This window comes from Ochotona princeps, chromosome 29 (genome assembly GCF_030435755.1).
Source record: "Ochotona princeps isolate mOchPri1 chromosome 29, mOchPri1.hap1, whole genome shotgun sequence".
Classification (NCBI taxonomy): Eukaryota; Metazoa; Chordata; class Mammalia; order Lagomorpha; family Ochotonidae; genus Ochotona; species Ochotona princeps.
The window spans coordinates 7,245,169-7,260,574 of NC_080860.1; the positions used below are offsets into that span (position 1 = coordinate 7,245,169).

General features: G+C 44.1%; 1 long non-coding RNA gene across 1 annotated transcript in view; it reads right to left on the reverse strand.

Moving 5' to 3' along the window:
- Positions 1 to 1,508: 1,508 nt before the first annotated feature.
- LOC131478281 (uncharacterized) overlaps positions 1,509 to 15,406 on the reverse strand; it is a 221,949-nt gene continuing 208,051 nt past the window's right edge. The window contains exon 3 of the long non-coding RNA XR_009244397.1: positions 1,509 to 1,627. This is a non-coding gene — a long non-coding RNA (uncharacterized LOC131478281). The remainder of the gene's footprint in view (positions 1,628 to 15,406) is intronic.

Below are 15,406 nucleotides of genomic sequence, written 5' to 3' on the forward strand. Positions count from 1 at the left end.
TGACCTTGAACACTTTTCCCTGACCCTCCCTGAATCCCACACCTTGATTTTCTGCTAACTTATAGGACGTCTCTTCTGGTTTTACTTGTTACTGTGGCCTCGCCTGAAAGAGTCCTTCTCAGCTCTGTCTTCCTGCCTCTCTGCAGGTGTCTCCACAGAACTCTTCCTTTTGGTCCTTGACTCTGCTGTCTTGTAGCACAGACCCTCAGAGAGTAGCACTCCCATCCTCCCCATCCCACCTCCACGTTATGTGTAAGTGCCATTAGACCGATTGCCTCCAGGAGAGCAAAGGAAGACTTTGGTTAAACCCATGGATTTCAGAATCAAGCCTGGATTCACAAGCTTGGGATGAGAGCTCTTGTCCAGGCTGCTTCAGTAACGTCAGCGCCTGCATCCCAAAAGTGGAAGGAGCTCCTGAGGGGATTACATAGATAGAGAATGTAAAGCACCTCATACAGAGTTAAACTTTGGTTTTGAAAGTTATTTTGTTTGCCTTTTGGGTATGAAAGTAACATCTTTAGTCGCTTCTCTTTCTTTGGCAGGTTTTGGGCGAGATTAATCAGTGTTTATAAAATCCCAACAGGATGTGCATGTGGGTCCATCTATTGCCTATTCATTTTTCTCCTTTAAGATTGGTGAGACCTCACCCCCTCTCTGTAGGCCTCTATCCCCAGCTGTTTGAAGTCAAAATGAACCACAAAAACAATGAAATCTTTTCCAGGATTGCTCAATGCCATCTGATCACGTCCCGGGGCCCCAGGCAGTGTTGGTGCTGCAGCAGCAAATACACAAAGCGCCTCGACCCTTGGATGATGACTTGTAGGGGCTCTGCAAGATTCTTCTGGATGCCTCGAAAAAAACTGTTTCTTCAACTTACTCTCCTCTGGACCAAGTGCCAATATTTGCAGAACTATCCCCCATCATGAATTTTTCTTTTTAATGCTAGGAAGTTAATTAACTCACTGGGGATCTATTTGGGTTCTGACATTAAAACTAAGCTCCCACTCTGGGAGATGATCTCTTGGAATCTTTCACACTGGTTCCAGGAGGGTTTCCTTAGTTCTATTTTGCAGGCCAGGAAATCGAGGTCCAGGAAATGTAGGATGTGAAGGCAAAGTCAGTAATTGGTAGGTGGAAGAGCCTAGAGTCAACCCAGTTCTGGCTGATTGAAGCAGCCAGCATTATCTCCGTGCAAAGACCTTGAACTTTCAAAGTCTCCATTGTGTTGGGAATTCACCTACCGTGTGATCATATTTTCAGTTTGTAAGCAGCTGGTTTCCATAGCCTCCTCCCCGCTCCCACCTCCCTGCCACATTCATTCTTTTACAGAACATTCGGCGCATGCAGCTTTGAAAGGAAAAACGAACCTGAAAGATCCAGCGAGATGAAAATGCTAAGGCTTCTTGGAAACTGAAGTAGCATTAGGAGCAATTACATTTGTGCAAATGCTGAAATACTTGTTGCTATTTCTGACTCCCCCACACCCCAAGGCAGTGAAGTAGACAGAGGGCTGTTAACTGTTTCACTGCAAGAAGCTGGAGGCAGCAAGGTCCAAGCCTTGTTCTTACCTTCTATTGTCAGTATCAGATGACGGCACCTCTCTGGTCAAAATGGATCCCAAGTTGATCTATGAAAAGAAATTATTTTTAGTTTAAAAGATACAGTGGAGGCAGGGTTAGCTGTTACAAACCTTTGCGATTGAGCCATTCAACATACACACAATGTAGTTTTTAAAGCTAACATGCATAACAGTTTTTATTTCTTGATTTTTCCTGTATTTTTGTTGTTGTTGTTATTTCATGATGGCCTTTGTTGACAGAAATCCAGTGCTGCTATTACAGAAACATAAAAAATTCATGGCCAAAAGATGAGGATGGTCCAAAGCCTTGGAACCCTGCACTCACAGGGCAGACGTGTGAGAACCTCCTGCTTTTGGATTGGCTCAGTTCCTACCCTTGTGGCCATTTGAACCAGCAAATGGAAGAGCTTTCTCTCTGTAAATTTGCCTTTCAAATAAAAAGAAATAATTTTCTTTTTAAAAATGGTAAGAATCGGGCCCAGTGCAGTGGCCTAGCGACTGAAGTGCTCGCCTTGAACATGCTAGGATCCTATATGGGCACTGGTTCTAATCCCGTCAACCCTGCTTCCCATCCAGCTCCCTGCTTGTGGCCTGGGAAAGCAGTCAAGGACGGCCCAAAGCCTTGGGATTCTGCACCCACGTGAGAGACCTAGAAGAGGCTCCCAGCTCCTGGCTTCGGATGGGCTCAGCTCCAGCCATTGCGGCTGCTTGGGGAGTGAATCAATGGATGGAAGATCTTCCTTTCTCTTCTCCTCTCTGTATATCTGACTTTGCAATAAAAATAAGTAAATCTTAAAAAAAAAAGGTAAGAATCAAAGGATACCATCACATATTACGCAGTGTTTTTTCCTCTTCTTTAGAGAAAAATAGCATGCTTGTATTACATATATATATAATATGTTATATATAATATGTACATACCAACTAGATATGGGAAAAAGGGCATCCCCCTATTTAAGATCTTGAATTATTCTCCCCAATAGTTCTTTGATTGGAGCTGGGCTCAGCTCTGCAGTCCTGCTACTCCTCACGGTGTGGCCTGGCTCTGGGCTGTCCAAGGTGAATGGGAAAGCTCTTGTTTTCAGGGTGTGGGCTGGAATGGTTGGATCCATGTGAACTCAGCAGAGCTCTGTCTCTTCTTCCCACATGAATTCCCTGGGCTTTCTCACAGAATGGTTGGCTGTGGGCCATTGGACTTCTTAAATGCGGTGCTGGCCTCAAATAGGCAGGAACTACTAGACCTATTACGTTCTGGGCTCAGCAGTTTCAGGAGGTCTTTTCTACATGCTCTCTCCCTCTTGGCAAGCCCCAGGTTCAAGGCAAGGAAAGCCGAGTCTACTACTTGGACAGCGAGCACAGGGCAAACAGAAATGGGGAGGAATTTCTGGTGGACATCTTTGGAATATTCTAGAGCGATGAAAAGGAGCACCCTGCAGCTGCATTACAAAAGCACAGGCAAATATCTCAAGCATCACAACGACAGGAAGAAGAGACCTAAACTAATGTACGATCCAGGGCCCAGCGTGGTAGCCTGGTGGTTAAAAACCTTGCCTTGCACATGCTGGGATCCTTTATGAATGCCGATTCTGGTCCTGGCGACTCACTTCCCATCCAGCTCCCTGCCTGTGGTCTGGAAAGGCAGTTGAAGACTTGAAAGCCTTGGGACCCTGCACCCACATGGGAAACCCGGAAGAAGCTCCTGTCTCCTGGATTCAGATTGGCTCAGCTCTAGCCACTGCGGCCATTTGGGGAGTGAATCATCAGACGGAAGATCTTTCCTTTCTGTCTCTCCTCCTCTCTGTATATCTGACTTTCCAATTAAAAAGAAAATATTTAAAAAGAAAAGAATGCAGGACCCAATGTACTGATGAAACAATGTTTCAATGAAGCACTAACACATTTTGTGAAGTTGAAAAGCAAGTTGATTATGTTCCTTGCCAATGGGCAGATGGCAAAATTTTTAAAAATTAAGTAAAAACGATTCATATAAACGGCAGTGTAGCAATTGGTTCTGGATAGGGTGCTGGCACATAATAAAGTGACACAGAATCTTCAGAAAGCTGATGATTTTTCTGGAGGGGGGCAGGAAGATGGTTACATATAGGTTTGATTTAATTGACAAGTGTCTCATGCATTTATACATAGATTGTATTTTGTAGTTTTATAGTTTACATTTTTGTATTTTTATTTGTATGCATTTTTAATGTAAAAGGTGTTACTTCTTGGCTAAATGAATACCCCATACTTGTCGTGAGCAGCTCAGAACACACACTGCTATGGTAAGCATAATCCCCTTTTATCTCTGGTTTTGCTTTGTTTTCTGTGGTTTGTTATCCAGGGTCAACCAGATTTCAAATATTTATAGTTGTGTGCAATCAGAGATCCTGAAGGGAGTGGGAGATAAAGAAAGAGAAGAGGGAAAGGGAAGACAGAAGAGCATGTTCACTTTATTTTTACTACAGTGTATTCCTGTAATTGTTTTATTATTAGTTATTGTTGCTAATCTACTTCTGTGACTAATTCATGAACTAAAATTTATTCCAGGTCCACATGTATTTAAAAATATATTATATAAGCAGGGCTCAATACTATGTGTGGTTTCAGGCATTCCGCTCCCATCCCCGGGGGGTGTCTTAGACTGTCACCCAGTACTACTCTAGTGTGTTGAAACAGAAAATGGGGGGTGCCCCTGCTGCTTGCCTAAATCCCAGTTCATCCATGAAAAGAGTAGGTATTGGTTTTTGAGCTGGTGATCACATTCCAGGCGCTCACCAGATGCCTAACACATCACCCTACATAATTCAGAGAAGATGTTAAGAAAGTAGTTATCACTTCTCTCGTCCAGACAGGCGTCAGTACAGCTCCAAGATCACACAACACTGCAAGCCTAACAGTCTGACTCTGAACTACCTCCTGAATAAAAAACTTGGCCTGGAGCTCTTAAACACCCTCAGATTTCACCCATCCTCTGTGTTCTGGCTGGTCAACGCCTGATCAGGTAGCACCCAGGTCACCACCAACACAAAAGCACGATTGTTGGAGCCCTGTTGTCATCAGGGAGGCCGCACGTTGCAAACACCGGCCTTGGCTGAGAGTCAGGCCCTGATGGAAACCTCACCTCTTGGCGGCTGACTGTTGACAGGCTGTGAGTGGCTGCCTCGGCCATGCCAGGATGTAATGAAGCCACCCGGCACCCAGGATCTGCCGACGGAAAGAGTGCAAGGGCAGTGGAAAGAGATGGCCTCCAAATTCCAGGCATCACATGGTGTTTATTCTGAGGCTCGCCTCCCATCACCCACTCCACTGGAAGCTGCTGCTGCTGGAAGCTGCAGAGGCTCCGGCTGGAGAGGCTCCAGATTAAATAATAGCGCAATAAGGAGCACTTTTCTGTTTTGGTTCTTACTGAGTATGCCATTTCAAAGGGACTAGAGCAAAGTCTTGGAGGGCATTTATTAGGGTCTACTGAACCATGGCCTAATTAAATCTCCTGGGGAAAATTGTCTTTTTTTTTTAAAAGGAGGTTTGTATTGTTTCTTTTGAGAAATTACACAGCCTTACCATGGCGTTTATTTTTATGGGTCCTAGAAAACCAGAATGAGCACTATGCTGTCATTAGTGACTTTAAGGGAACCAAGGGGCACCAAAGAGGATGTCCTCAGACACGACAATGTGCTCATTGTCTCACAAGTCTTTCAAGCTCCGTGCTGCGGCTTGGTCTCCCAGCTGCTCCATGAGGCAAGTGGGTCAGGTAGCCTCAGTTTAATTCACAACACATGTCAGTTAGGATGTCCGTCTCCCACACTGGAGTACCTGGGCTCTCTTCCTGGGCTCTGGTCCTGACTCCAGCCTGCTGCTAACACAGACCCTGGGAAGCAGCAGTAATGGCTCAGCTACTTGTGTCCTGTGAGACCTTAACTGATTTCCCACATGCTAGCTTCAGCTCCTCCCTTAGCTGTTGTGGGCACCTGGAGACGTGAATTCAGCAGATAGGAGAACACACACACGCCCTTCTCTTTCCCTGTCTCAAATTAAAATTCTAAATGAAGTCAAGAAATTAAAAAGGCCTTCTTCCCAAATTTGTGCTTTTACTCTTTTCTTTGCATTCCGTCATAAAGAATACAGTTTGGGGGGGATGACAACTGTGTTGGTACTGATACTAATACCACTGATATTGCAATGGAAAAGGAGAAGAAAGAGAGAAGAGGAGGGGAAAAGATGAGCAAAAAGAGGACGAGGTGGAAGAATAAGAGATTGGAGGGAGAGGAGACATCAAGGAGGGAGAAGGAAAGGAGGAAGAAAAAGAAAGAATAGTAGGAAGAGAAGGACGTGAAGAAAGAAGGAAAAGAATGTGGGAGAGAAGTTGCCAGAAAGAAGAGAAAGGAAAAGAGATGGAAGGAAACACACAGGGCAAAAGGCAAAGAAAGGAGGAGCCCTGTGAACAGCACAGGGCTTCCTGAGCTCCCACTCTGTCGAGTGAAAGGTGTGAGGTTCTTCGCAACTGCTCTTCTCTCAGACAACTTGTCCCTCTGCAGTCTCCAAAGGGGTTGACGTATCTTTCAAGTGTGACTGCATGGCGGGCACAGTTGGGCTGATCTGGTGTCTCTGTCCTGGGAATTTGGAATTGGGGTGGGGGGGGCTCTGAAATCCCGACCGGGATCTGATGAGACTTGTGCCCTAATAGGGTGAAACCAAATCCACCATCTGGAGGGAGCATTAATGAAGAGGAGAAGGCCCTTATCAACATGCCAGGTTCTACTACTCAGCAGAATAAGCAACGACAGCAGGTAACACCTCGTTCAGAGTCACGCTCTTAGCACCCCAGAGCATTTGAGATCCCAGGTCTCCTATAGCCTATAGACTGAAAATGATTTGCTACCAAAGGTGGTGGCTGGGGAAATGCAGGCTTGTTTGCACTTATTTTCCTATTGTTTGACCACTTAGCTCATGACTTATTGGTGCAAGCAAACAAAAAAAAAATCCTATTGAAAGTCATGCAAATCTTTTATATAAACTGAAAACATTAATTTGAAGGATATAATTAGCATTGGTCATAAATACATTCATGCTCCTCAGTAACGCCCAGAATCTGCAGCTCTCTCTCCTTCAGCTCGGCAGGAGAAGACAGAGCAGGCAGGCAGTTAGTCTCCTAGTGAGGAGACTGGTTTAAATGCCTATATCCCAAGGCAGAGCACGGGGCTCAGTGTCCGGCTCTGGCTTCTGACTCCAACTTCCTGCTAAAGTAGATCTCTGGAGACAACTCCGATGGCTTCAACGGTTGAGTTTCTGCCATGAAAGTGGGAGACATGGATTGAGTTTCCAGCTCCGGGCCTCAGCTCTGCCTAGTCTGGCATTTGGAGAATGAACCAGCAGATGAAAGTCACTTTCTTATCTCCCGTCTTTCCTCCTCTTCATATATATATTTTAAGTTCACAAGATAATGGAATAAAAAGATAAATTCATTTTGGTGCAGAGAAATTGTGACACCTATGCATATGCAGCTTCTTCTAAAAGTTCTTCGAAAACACATATTGTGGAAAACCAGGATCTGGATTTCAAAACCTTTCTGCATCAAAATGAATGAATGTATCATTTATTACATTTTCCCCACTAACTTTTGAAATCTCCTTGTATTTCCTGTTAGACGGCTCCATTCTGCAACATCCTTGACTCTGTTACATGTATGAGCTTCTGGTTTATCAATTTTGGACACTGAAGGCACTTGGCTCTTTTAATCTCCAAGACATGATTCTCATTGGATTATTGCGAGTCATGTCCATTCCTGAGTCAATCAGTATTCAGAGGAACGCAAGGTTCTAAGGGTCAGATTAGGTCATGCGATTATTTTCAGATCTAGTAGCCAGCCCACATACAACGTGAGACTAGAAGAGAGGGGATAAGCCAATGGGAGCAACAGGTGAGTTTCCCCAGTGATAGCAGAATGGCTAGGAGTACCAAAAGCTTTAGGTATCAAATACACACTTGCTCAATCAGATCCTGTCACTGTCAAATATTTCCCAGAGTCCTCATTTGGGTCAGTGGGCTTGGTGGGGGATTTTAGAAATTAGGTAACTGCAGATGTTTTGAAATCACTGAGCTCATATCCCTCCTCTGATGGCTGAGAAGTGAAGTGACTTGCCTCAGGCACACATCTGTTGAGAAACAAAGGCAGGCTGGCTCGTGGTACTCAGGCCAGGACAGCAGGCTGGTTGTGCCCACTGGAGATTTCCTTCCCAAGGACTGTTTGACTAATCCAGCAACTGAGCATCTGGTGAGTTCACTATTTCTCACCATTTCCCAACAAGACTTCCGGCATTGCCTTAACCAAGAGGTTTATTCCAGACACGGTACCCAGATGATATCAGAGATCCAAATGCAAAACAGGCTTTCCCACAATCCCATTAGCCAAGCATGAGTATATAGTACAAATCTCTTTTTCACATTTATAGACGTGTCAATGTCACAACTGGTCCTCCAGAAAAAAAAAAAAAGCCCACATACTAATAAGACAAAGAACAGACGTGGCATTGACGCAATTGCAGTTTAGGACGCACAAGAAAGAGAAGCAGCCCAGAAGTGTTATCAAGTGAGATCTTGAACTGCTTTCTAAAGGACTTCAAAAAAATCATTACTCACTACTTACTCTGGATGATTGTTTGTAAGCTGTTGTAGAAACTGGTGGACTACTTAGAAGTAACTGGTCAGCAAGGTAAGGCTGAAGGGGACACATCTGGCTCACCACCTCTTGTTTTTCTTTTGTAAATGAAGTCTTGTTGGAACATAGCAGGCACACTTTAAGTGTTGTCTGCAGCTGCTTCAGCACTACAACAGGGCTGAGAAGGTACAACCAAGACCTTATGAGCTCCTGGATCTGAAGTACAGACAATCCAGCCCTGTGTAGAAAGAAAAAAAAATTTGCTGACCTCTGGCTTGGAATAGGAGACTGGAATCATTTAGCATTCATTTCCTCTGGAGGTGTCTCACTAGGACCTATACATAGATTCTAACACATAGATGTTGGGCTTTTATAGGCTAATTTATTCTTTAATTCTAATTGAAGTGACCCAGTGTTTCAACATGGGGGAATGTTGCATCAAACTTCAGATTTCCCGTTCCTCTGAGATTACTCAAAGGTCTAGAGACATGAAACCATGCATGTTTGGCAACAATTGGCACATGTTGGAGAAGTAAGCTTTCTTTTCTGAGAGAGAGGGGAGTTGATGCACTTTTCCAAAGTCTATTTCTCTTACCTTGGCCTCTCCATCAGTGACTCTGGGTCTCAATTGTCAAGTGTCATTGCGTGTATACTCTAAAGGACTGAAGAAATCCACCTATAGGGATATTGCTTCAAATTGTTGAATGGTCTGTGAAAAATGGTAGGCAGCAGGTACCCCCATGGGAAAAAAGTGCCTGTTCTTTTGCATGTAATAGGCAGGTGAATGGCACTTTTGACCCACTACATTTGAAAATTTCAAATCTGTAAAATGGTGACCAACTCCAACTTCGTCACAGTTGAAACAGGAAACCTGAGGCTTAGATAGGCCATGAGACTACACCCAGGTTTCACAGTGAAGCAGAGGACACAAACCCAAACCCTGACTTTCCTAACTCAGTTCTGGGCCACTTCATTATTTGACACTGTTGGCAATCCTCCATGGGTTCTCTATCGTATTAGAATTAATGCCACCTTGTTGCAGCAAATGTTTTGTAATCTTCCTTGAATATGCTGAAATTAACTTCATAAAGAATAAAACCCATACCCAATTTATGCCCACACATTCCTAATTTCAGTATAAATGAGAAATGGAGCAAAAGAGAAGCTGTAGCAAATCACCCCAGTTTGCACTTTCATATGAAGTTGTTATGAATACAGCAGCTCTTGATGCCATATTTGCAACACAGATCTCATTAATGCTACTGTCCTGAGTGACATACTTTTCCCATCATTTCTTGAGCATAATCAAGTCTAATTTTCTCTTGGATTACATGATAGTGGGAAAACCAAGACACAGTAAATGTGAGAAAGATACTGATTCACAGAACAGGGTTAGGTTCAAGGCTTGGATCATAATTAACACGCTTTTTATATTCAGGAAAGTCTTACAGGACCCAGGGCAGTTTTTCACAGCATAGGATTGTCTTGCTTACTACAGGACATGTCACATCACTGGTCCCACGAAATGCCAGGAGAGCCTTCTCTAATCATTGGGACAACAGACAAATATCCCACAAATCTCCAACACGTCCCATAGAAGTTGAAAATCACTGGCTTGTACGGCTCCATTCATGCTGCTTACTGCAGCTGGAGAGATGATCCAAAGAACCACGGAATATTTAGAACCACCGGAAGCAATGCCTTGGGGTTTGCGTGGCCTGCTTACAGGGAGCGTTCTGCAGTGATGACTTGGGAATGGACTGGGGAGCAAATTTTGCAAAGACCTGGGAATAACATTCCCAACGCCCACAAATGTACTCTAAAGCCTAAGAAAGTTTCCAAAGAGAAACAGTATGAATAGAGAACCATCCCCAAACAGCATATAGCACAGAGAGAAAAGATAGCCCTGGAGGGCATATCAGGGCTCCCAAGTTAGGAAAAGTTCATCAGACCTGACCCTTCCTTGGACAACCAGCTGAGAGGGAGAAAGTAAGGCTGGTTGGTTATTGTTATGCAAATGAGATGTAAAAAAAATCCCCAAACTCGGGGCTCTCCCTTGAACAGTGGCTTAAGCATCCTCCAAGATGTTTTTACCACATGTGCAAGAAATTAAAATTAGGCTTAAGCTCATCTGAAGAGTCACACGGACATTGCCATATGGAGGGAGCAAAGCTGCTTTTCGGATTTAGCAAACATCTTAAACTATTTTTCAAATGATTTAGGTTCAGCAAGACCCAAAATGTGTTCTTTTCCCCCCTCTGAGTACCTTTCTCCCCCATCTAAACCCCAGAGTATTCTGAAGGGAATTCAAGCCACATGTTTTTGATTCATTTACACTTAACTCATCAACATTTTGTTTTGCAAGAGCCATTTGATGTCCAAGAAGACTTTCGGAAATATATATTAACTAAATGTCAGTATACACACATTTAGATCTACATGTGCATACCTATACATAAAACGTATGTGTGTGTCTGTGTGTGTGTGTGTGTGTGTGTGTGAAAGAGAGAGAGAGAGAGGAGAGAAGCATGAGCTTTGCAAATATGTGAAAACAAAAGGTTTAGAAGCATGTCTCACGGACATCTATCTTGTTCAGAGAGGGCAGGTTGCTTAGGAAGCTCTGTTTTTGAGGAACATCTATTAGGTTCTTTTGCCTATTTTTAAAACGAGCTGTATGGAGTTCTGTGGTTGAGTTACAGGGAATTTCTTATAGAATTGTGGTATTAACCCTTTCCCAGCCACAAGTTTGCAAATGCTTTCTCCTATCACACAGACTGCCTCTTTCCCCTCGTGGATTGCTGTTTGCAAATCTGCTTTAGTTGCATGCAGAAAACAAACAAATGATATCAGTGATCATTAAGGATCTGCAAAATAAAACAGGTAAAATTTCATTTCACGTGTTAGGTTTGCTACTACCAAAAAAAAAAAAAAAAACAGGATCAGTAGTGTTACATTTTTTCTTTATTATTATTGGAAAGTCAGATATACATAGAGGAGGAGAGACAGAAAGGAAGAACTTCCATCCATTTATTCACTCCCCAAGTGGCTGCAACAACCAGAGCTTAGCCAATCCGAAGCCAGGAGCCAGGAGCCTCTTCCAGGTCTCCCACGTGGGTGCAGGGTCCCAAGGCTTTGGGCCATCTTCAACTGCTTTCCCAGGCCACAAGCAGGGAGGTGGATGGGAAGTGGAGCTACTGGGATTAGAACCGGTGCCCATATGGGATCCCAGTGCATGCAAGGTGAGGACTTTAGCCACTAGGCTACTCCGCTGGGCCCGAGTAGTGTTATCAAGACTACAGAGAAAAAGAAGGCCTTTGTATACTGTCAATGGGCAGGCAGTACACAACAATATAGACACTAAGAAATGCAACATGGAGAATCACCAAAAGTTTAAAAACAGCATTGCACTATGAACTAGCAGTCCTACCGTTAGGGATGCACCTAAGAGAGATAGCTGTAGTGTCCTGGTCATTGTAGCACATTCATGTAACTCACGATAGTGAAGGCAACCAAAACACCCCATGAAGGGGAAAGAATAAAGACAGTGGGGGCCCAGCATGGTAGCCTAGCAGCTGAAGTCCTAGCTTTGCAAGCACTGGGATTCCATACGGGCGCCAGTTCTAATCCTGGTGGCCCCACTTCCCATCCAGCTCCCTACTAGTGGCCTGGAAAAGCAGTGGAGGATGGCCCAAGACCTTGGAACCCTGCACCCACATGGAAGACCTGGAAGAGTCTCCTGGCTTCAGATCGGCTCAGCTCTGGCCATTACAGCTGCTTGGGGATTGAATCAGCAGACAGAAGATCTTCCTCTCTGTATATCTAAATTCCAAAAATTACATCTTCCAAAAACAAGAAGAAGAATTGCAGTGTGGGCATAGCAGGACAGCTCTTAAGTCACTCCGTGGGGCACTCGCATTCTGTATTGGGTGCCTGAGTCAAACCCCAGGTCCGCCACTTCTGATCAAGTTTCACACTGCTGTGCCTAAGAGACAACAGGGGTTGGCCTGAATATTTGGGTTCAGGCCACCCACATGAGAGACCCAGATTGAAGTTCTTTGTTTCTGGCTTTGGTCTGGCACGGCCCGGTCTATTGCAAACATTTGGGGGCATGAACTACTGGGTGGAGGATTCTCTCTTTCTCTCTCTCTCTCTCTCTCTCTTTCTCTCTCTGTTGCTCTGCCTTTCAAATAAATCCTTTTCAAGAAAGAAAACATGGCAAATGTATATAACAGTTTTTAAAGCAGATGGAATTCCTTCCATCAATCGCAGTGTGTGACCCTGGAGGATGTAATGCCAAGTGGGACACAGAGAGGCAAATATTGCATCACCTTGCTTGTGAGGAAGTGGTCGTAGTCAGACTCAAACACACGGAGAGCAGTGATGCTCTCCAGTGACTTTAGGGCTGGAATGGTCAAAAGCAACAAAGTCTTGGGTCTTCAGGTGGCCTCTGCTGATGAGATAGAATTGCTCAAAAGATGTGATCTTTTTGGGATCCTGCTAAGCAACACTGATAAGTAATCGTAAGAGTTCTTTTTTCTATCTTCAAGTCTAGAACACTAAGACTCAAAGTGGTGAGTCACCTACTCAATGTCGGTCAGACAGTGGGCGAATTACAGACGCAAGATTTGAGCGTGTGCCTCAAGATCTCTCAGGATTCACTGAGAGATCCTTAGCATCATCACCATCTCTGTCATCATCTAGCAGACAAACTACTTCTTCAAAAACATGTAAGGAACACCGAGAACGAAAACAGCTAAAATTAATATACAGGATAGAATACAAACTCAAGGCATACATGTGTATACACACTGACACAACCTCAATCAGTGTGAAAACAGGTTGTTGTGATGGACAAAAAAACATGAAATCTGGTGTCATGTGTGACTTCGAGAGACTTGTGCAACTTGCTCAGCCTCTTACTGTCTAGCCCTTAGCTGTCACAACATCAATACACTATGGATTAAAAAACATTTAGTCACTGCAAATGCTGTTGCTTTTAAGATTTTTTATTTTGTTATTTTTTTTATTGGAAAGTCAGATTTATAGAGAGGGGAGGCAGAGAGGAAAGAGCTTCCGTCCACCAATTCGCTCCCCAAGTGGCCAGGAGCCAGGAGCTTCTTCCAGGTCTCCTACATGGGTGCAGGGTCCCAAGGCCCTGGGTCGTCCTGTATTGTTTTCCCAGGCTACAAGCAGGGAGCTGGATAGGAAGTGGAGCAGGCTGGGATTAGAACCGGTGCTCATATGGGATGCTGGCACATGCAAGGCAAGGACTTTAGCCACTAGGCTAAAACGCCAGGCCCAGGCTATTGCTTTTAAAAAAGGACACCTTAGAATCTCAAGATAGTTTTAAATCAACCTGGTCTACATGGTAGCAAGAACAGAAGGAGACATTTATGCTTAGATTAGCATCCCTAAAATATCTATTAATGATCAGGGCAAAACAACGTGTAATAAAACATTATGTCAACATATTAGGGCCAAAGTGCTAGCCACAGAGTACTCTCTACTCCTAAGACAAAAAAAAAAAAAAAAAAATACCCAAAAGAATCTAACAGAATTCAGATAAATTCATGCAAATAATCTATTAGTTAGGAGAAGTTAAAAAACGTTGACTAAAGGAAGCTAAAACAATGCAAGCATTTTGTTTCTCACCTCTTCTTAAGGACAAATGATAAACTTAACCTAACTCTCGCCCTTTACAAAGCCTTGTATCTACTTTTGGCAGAGTGAATAGCTTTTCTAAAACATTCAAAGTGTGGACAGGTTAGATTTCACAAGAGGATGTCCAAGTTGTGAAGATAAAAAAAAATAGAAAGCAAGAAAAATATGATCCTAACTGCCGTCCACCCTCCGCCCCAAAGATCTGTGGAATCTGGCATTTCCAGTATGAATTGCCATTGCCTCCTCTGCTTGACTCAGAGCCTAATGCATGAACCAAACTCAACAGACTCCCTCCGCCTGCACCAACTTCATGCTGAGCCCCTGTTGGTGCTGTGCTGTCCATGGACTATCCTCTCACACTGCCTGAAGTGCTATCCCCATATACATGTCTTAAGAGCCTACTCAACCCTTCACCTTATAGCTAATTCCTACCAGGGTTTCTTCCTAGTAAGCCCCATTGCTGTGGCTGAATGTCTCTGTGTGCTGAAGTCCTAATCCACAGTGCAGTAGTATCAGGACACGTGGCCTTTGGGAGGCCAGGGCGGGGAGCCCCTTCTGAATGGACTGAGTGTTTTTGCAAAGAGACCCGATCTCCCACATTTCCCCACCTCCTTGCTCTGAGAGGTCAAGCGAGAAGACAGGCATGCATGAGGAAGCAGAACTTCACCAGACACAGAATTTCCCAGCACCCTGATCTTGCGCTTCTGACCTCTCAGAACGGTGACAAACAGGTCTCTATTCTTTGTGAGTGTCTGGGTCCATGGCATCTTCTTGTGGCAGTCCAAAACAAATGTAGCAACTATCATAACTATACATCTTAATCTTATCAGTCATGGCCTTCAATGACGTGATGATCTCATGTTTAATCATGCACTGAGCATTTTTTCAAACAGTACATTTACTGTCTGCAACGATCCATTGAGACCACGGCCATGATCACCACCATCACAGTCATGGTCTCCTTCTTCATCTCTTCATCCTTCCTTGCCCATCCCCTTCCCTATTAGTATGCTCGGTTTGTAAGCAAACAGTTTGAGTCTGTCTGCAAGGGCTCCCCTCTGACTTTACCTCAGGGAACTTTAACACCAGGGAAGGAAGTGGGGAAACCGGTTCCCCAGTTCCACTCTGTCCATTTCTCTTTCAGTCATTTTGCCCTGCCAGCCTAAGGCATGACTCCCCATTGCTGTGTTTCACAGCTACTGGTGCGTCTGCCACCTGTCTTGCCAGCTTCTTTGTGTCAGCAGTGTTTTGAGTGGTTATTTGTTTCTTAATCTCCACACTGTTCTAGCACACAGCAGGCCCTTGGCAAATCTCCACACTTACTGTAAGAAGCATCACTATTCTGCCTTTAAAAAGAAGACGCTCCTGTTACTTGGCAAGCGCATGGATGTACCTCATGGACCCCAAAGCTAAGAGAAATAAGCCAGTACAGAAAGACAAATACTGTATGATCTCATTTACATGTGACTGCCCAACAAGGTTAAACCTACAGAAACAGAGTATGGCCATGCCCA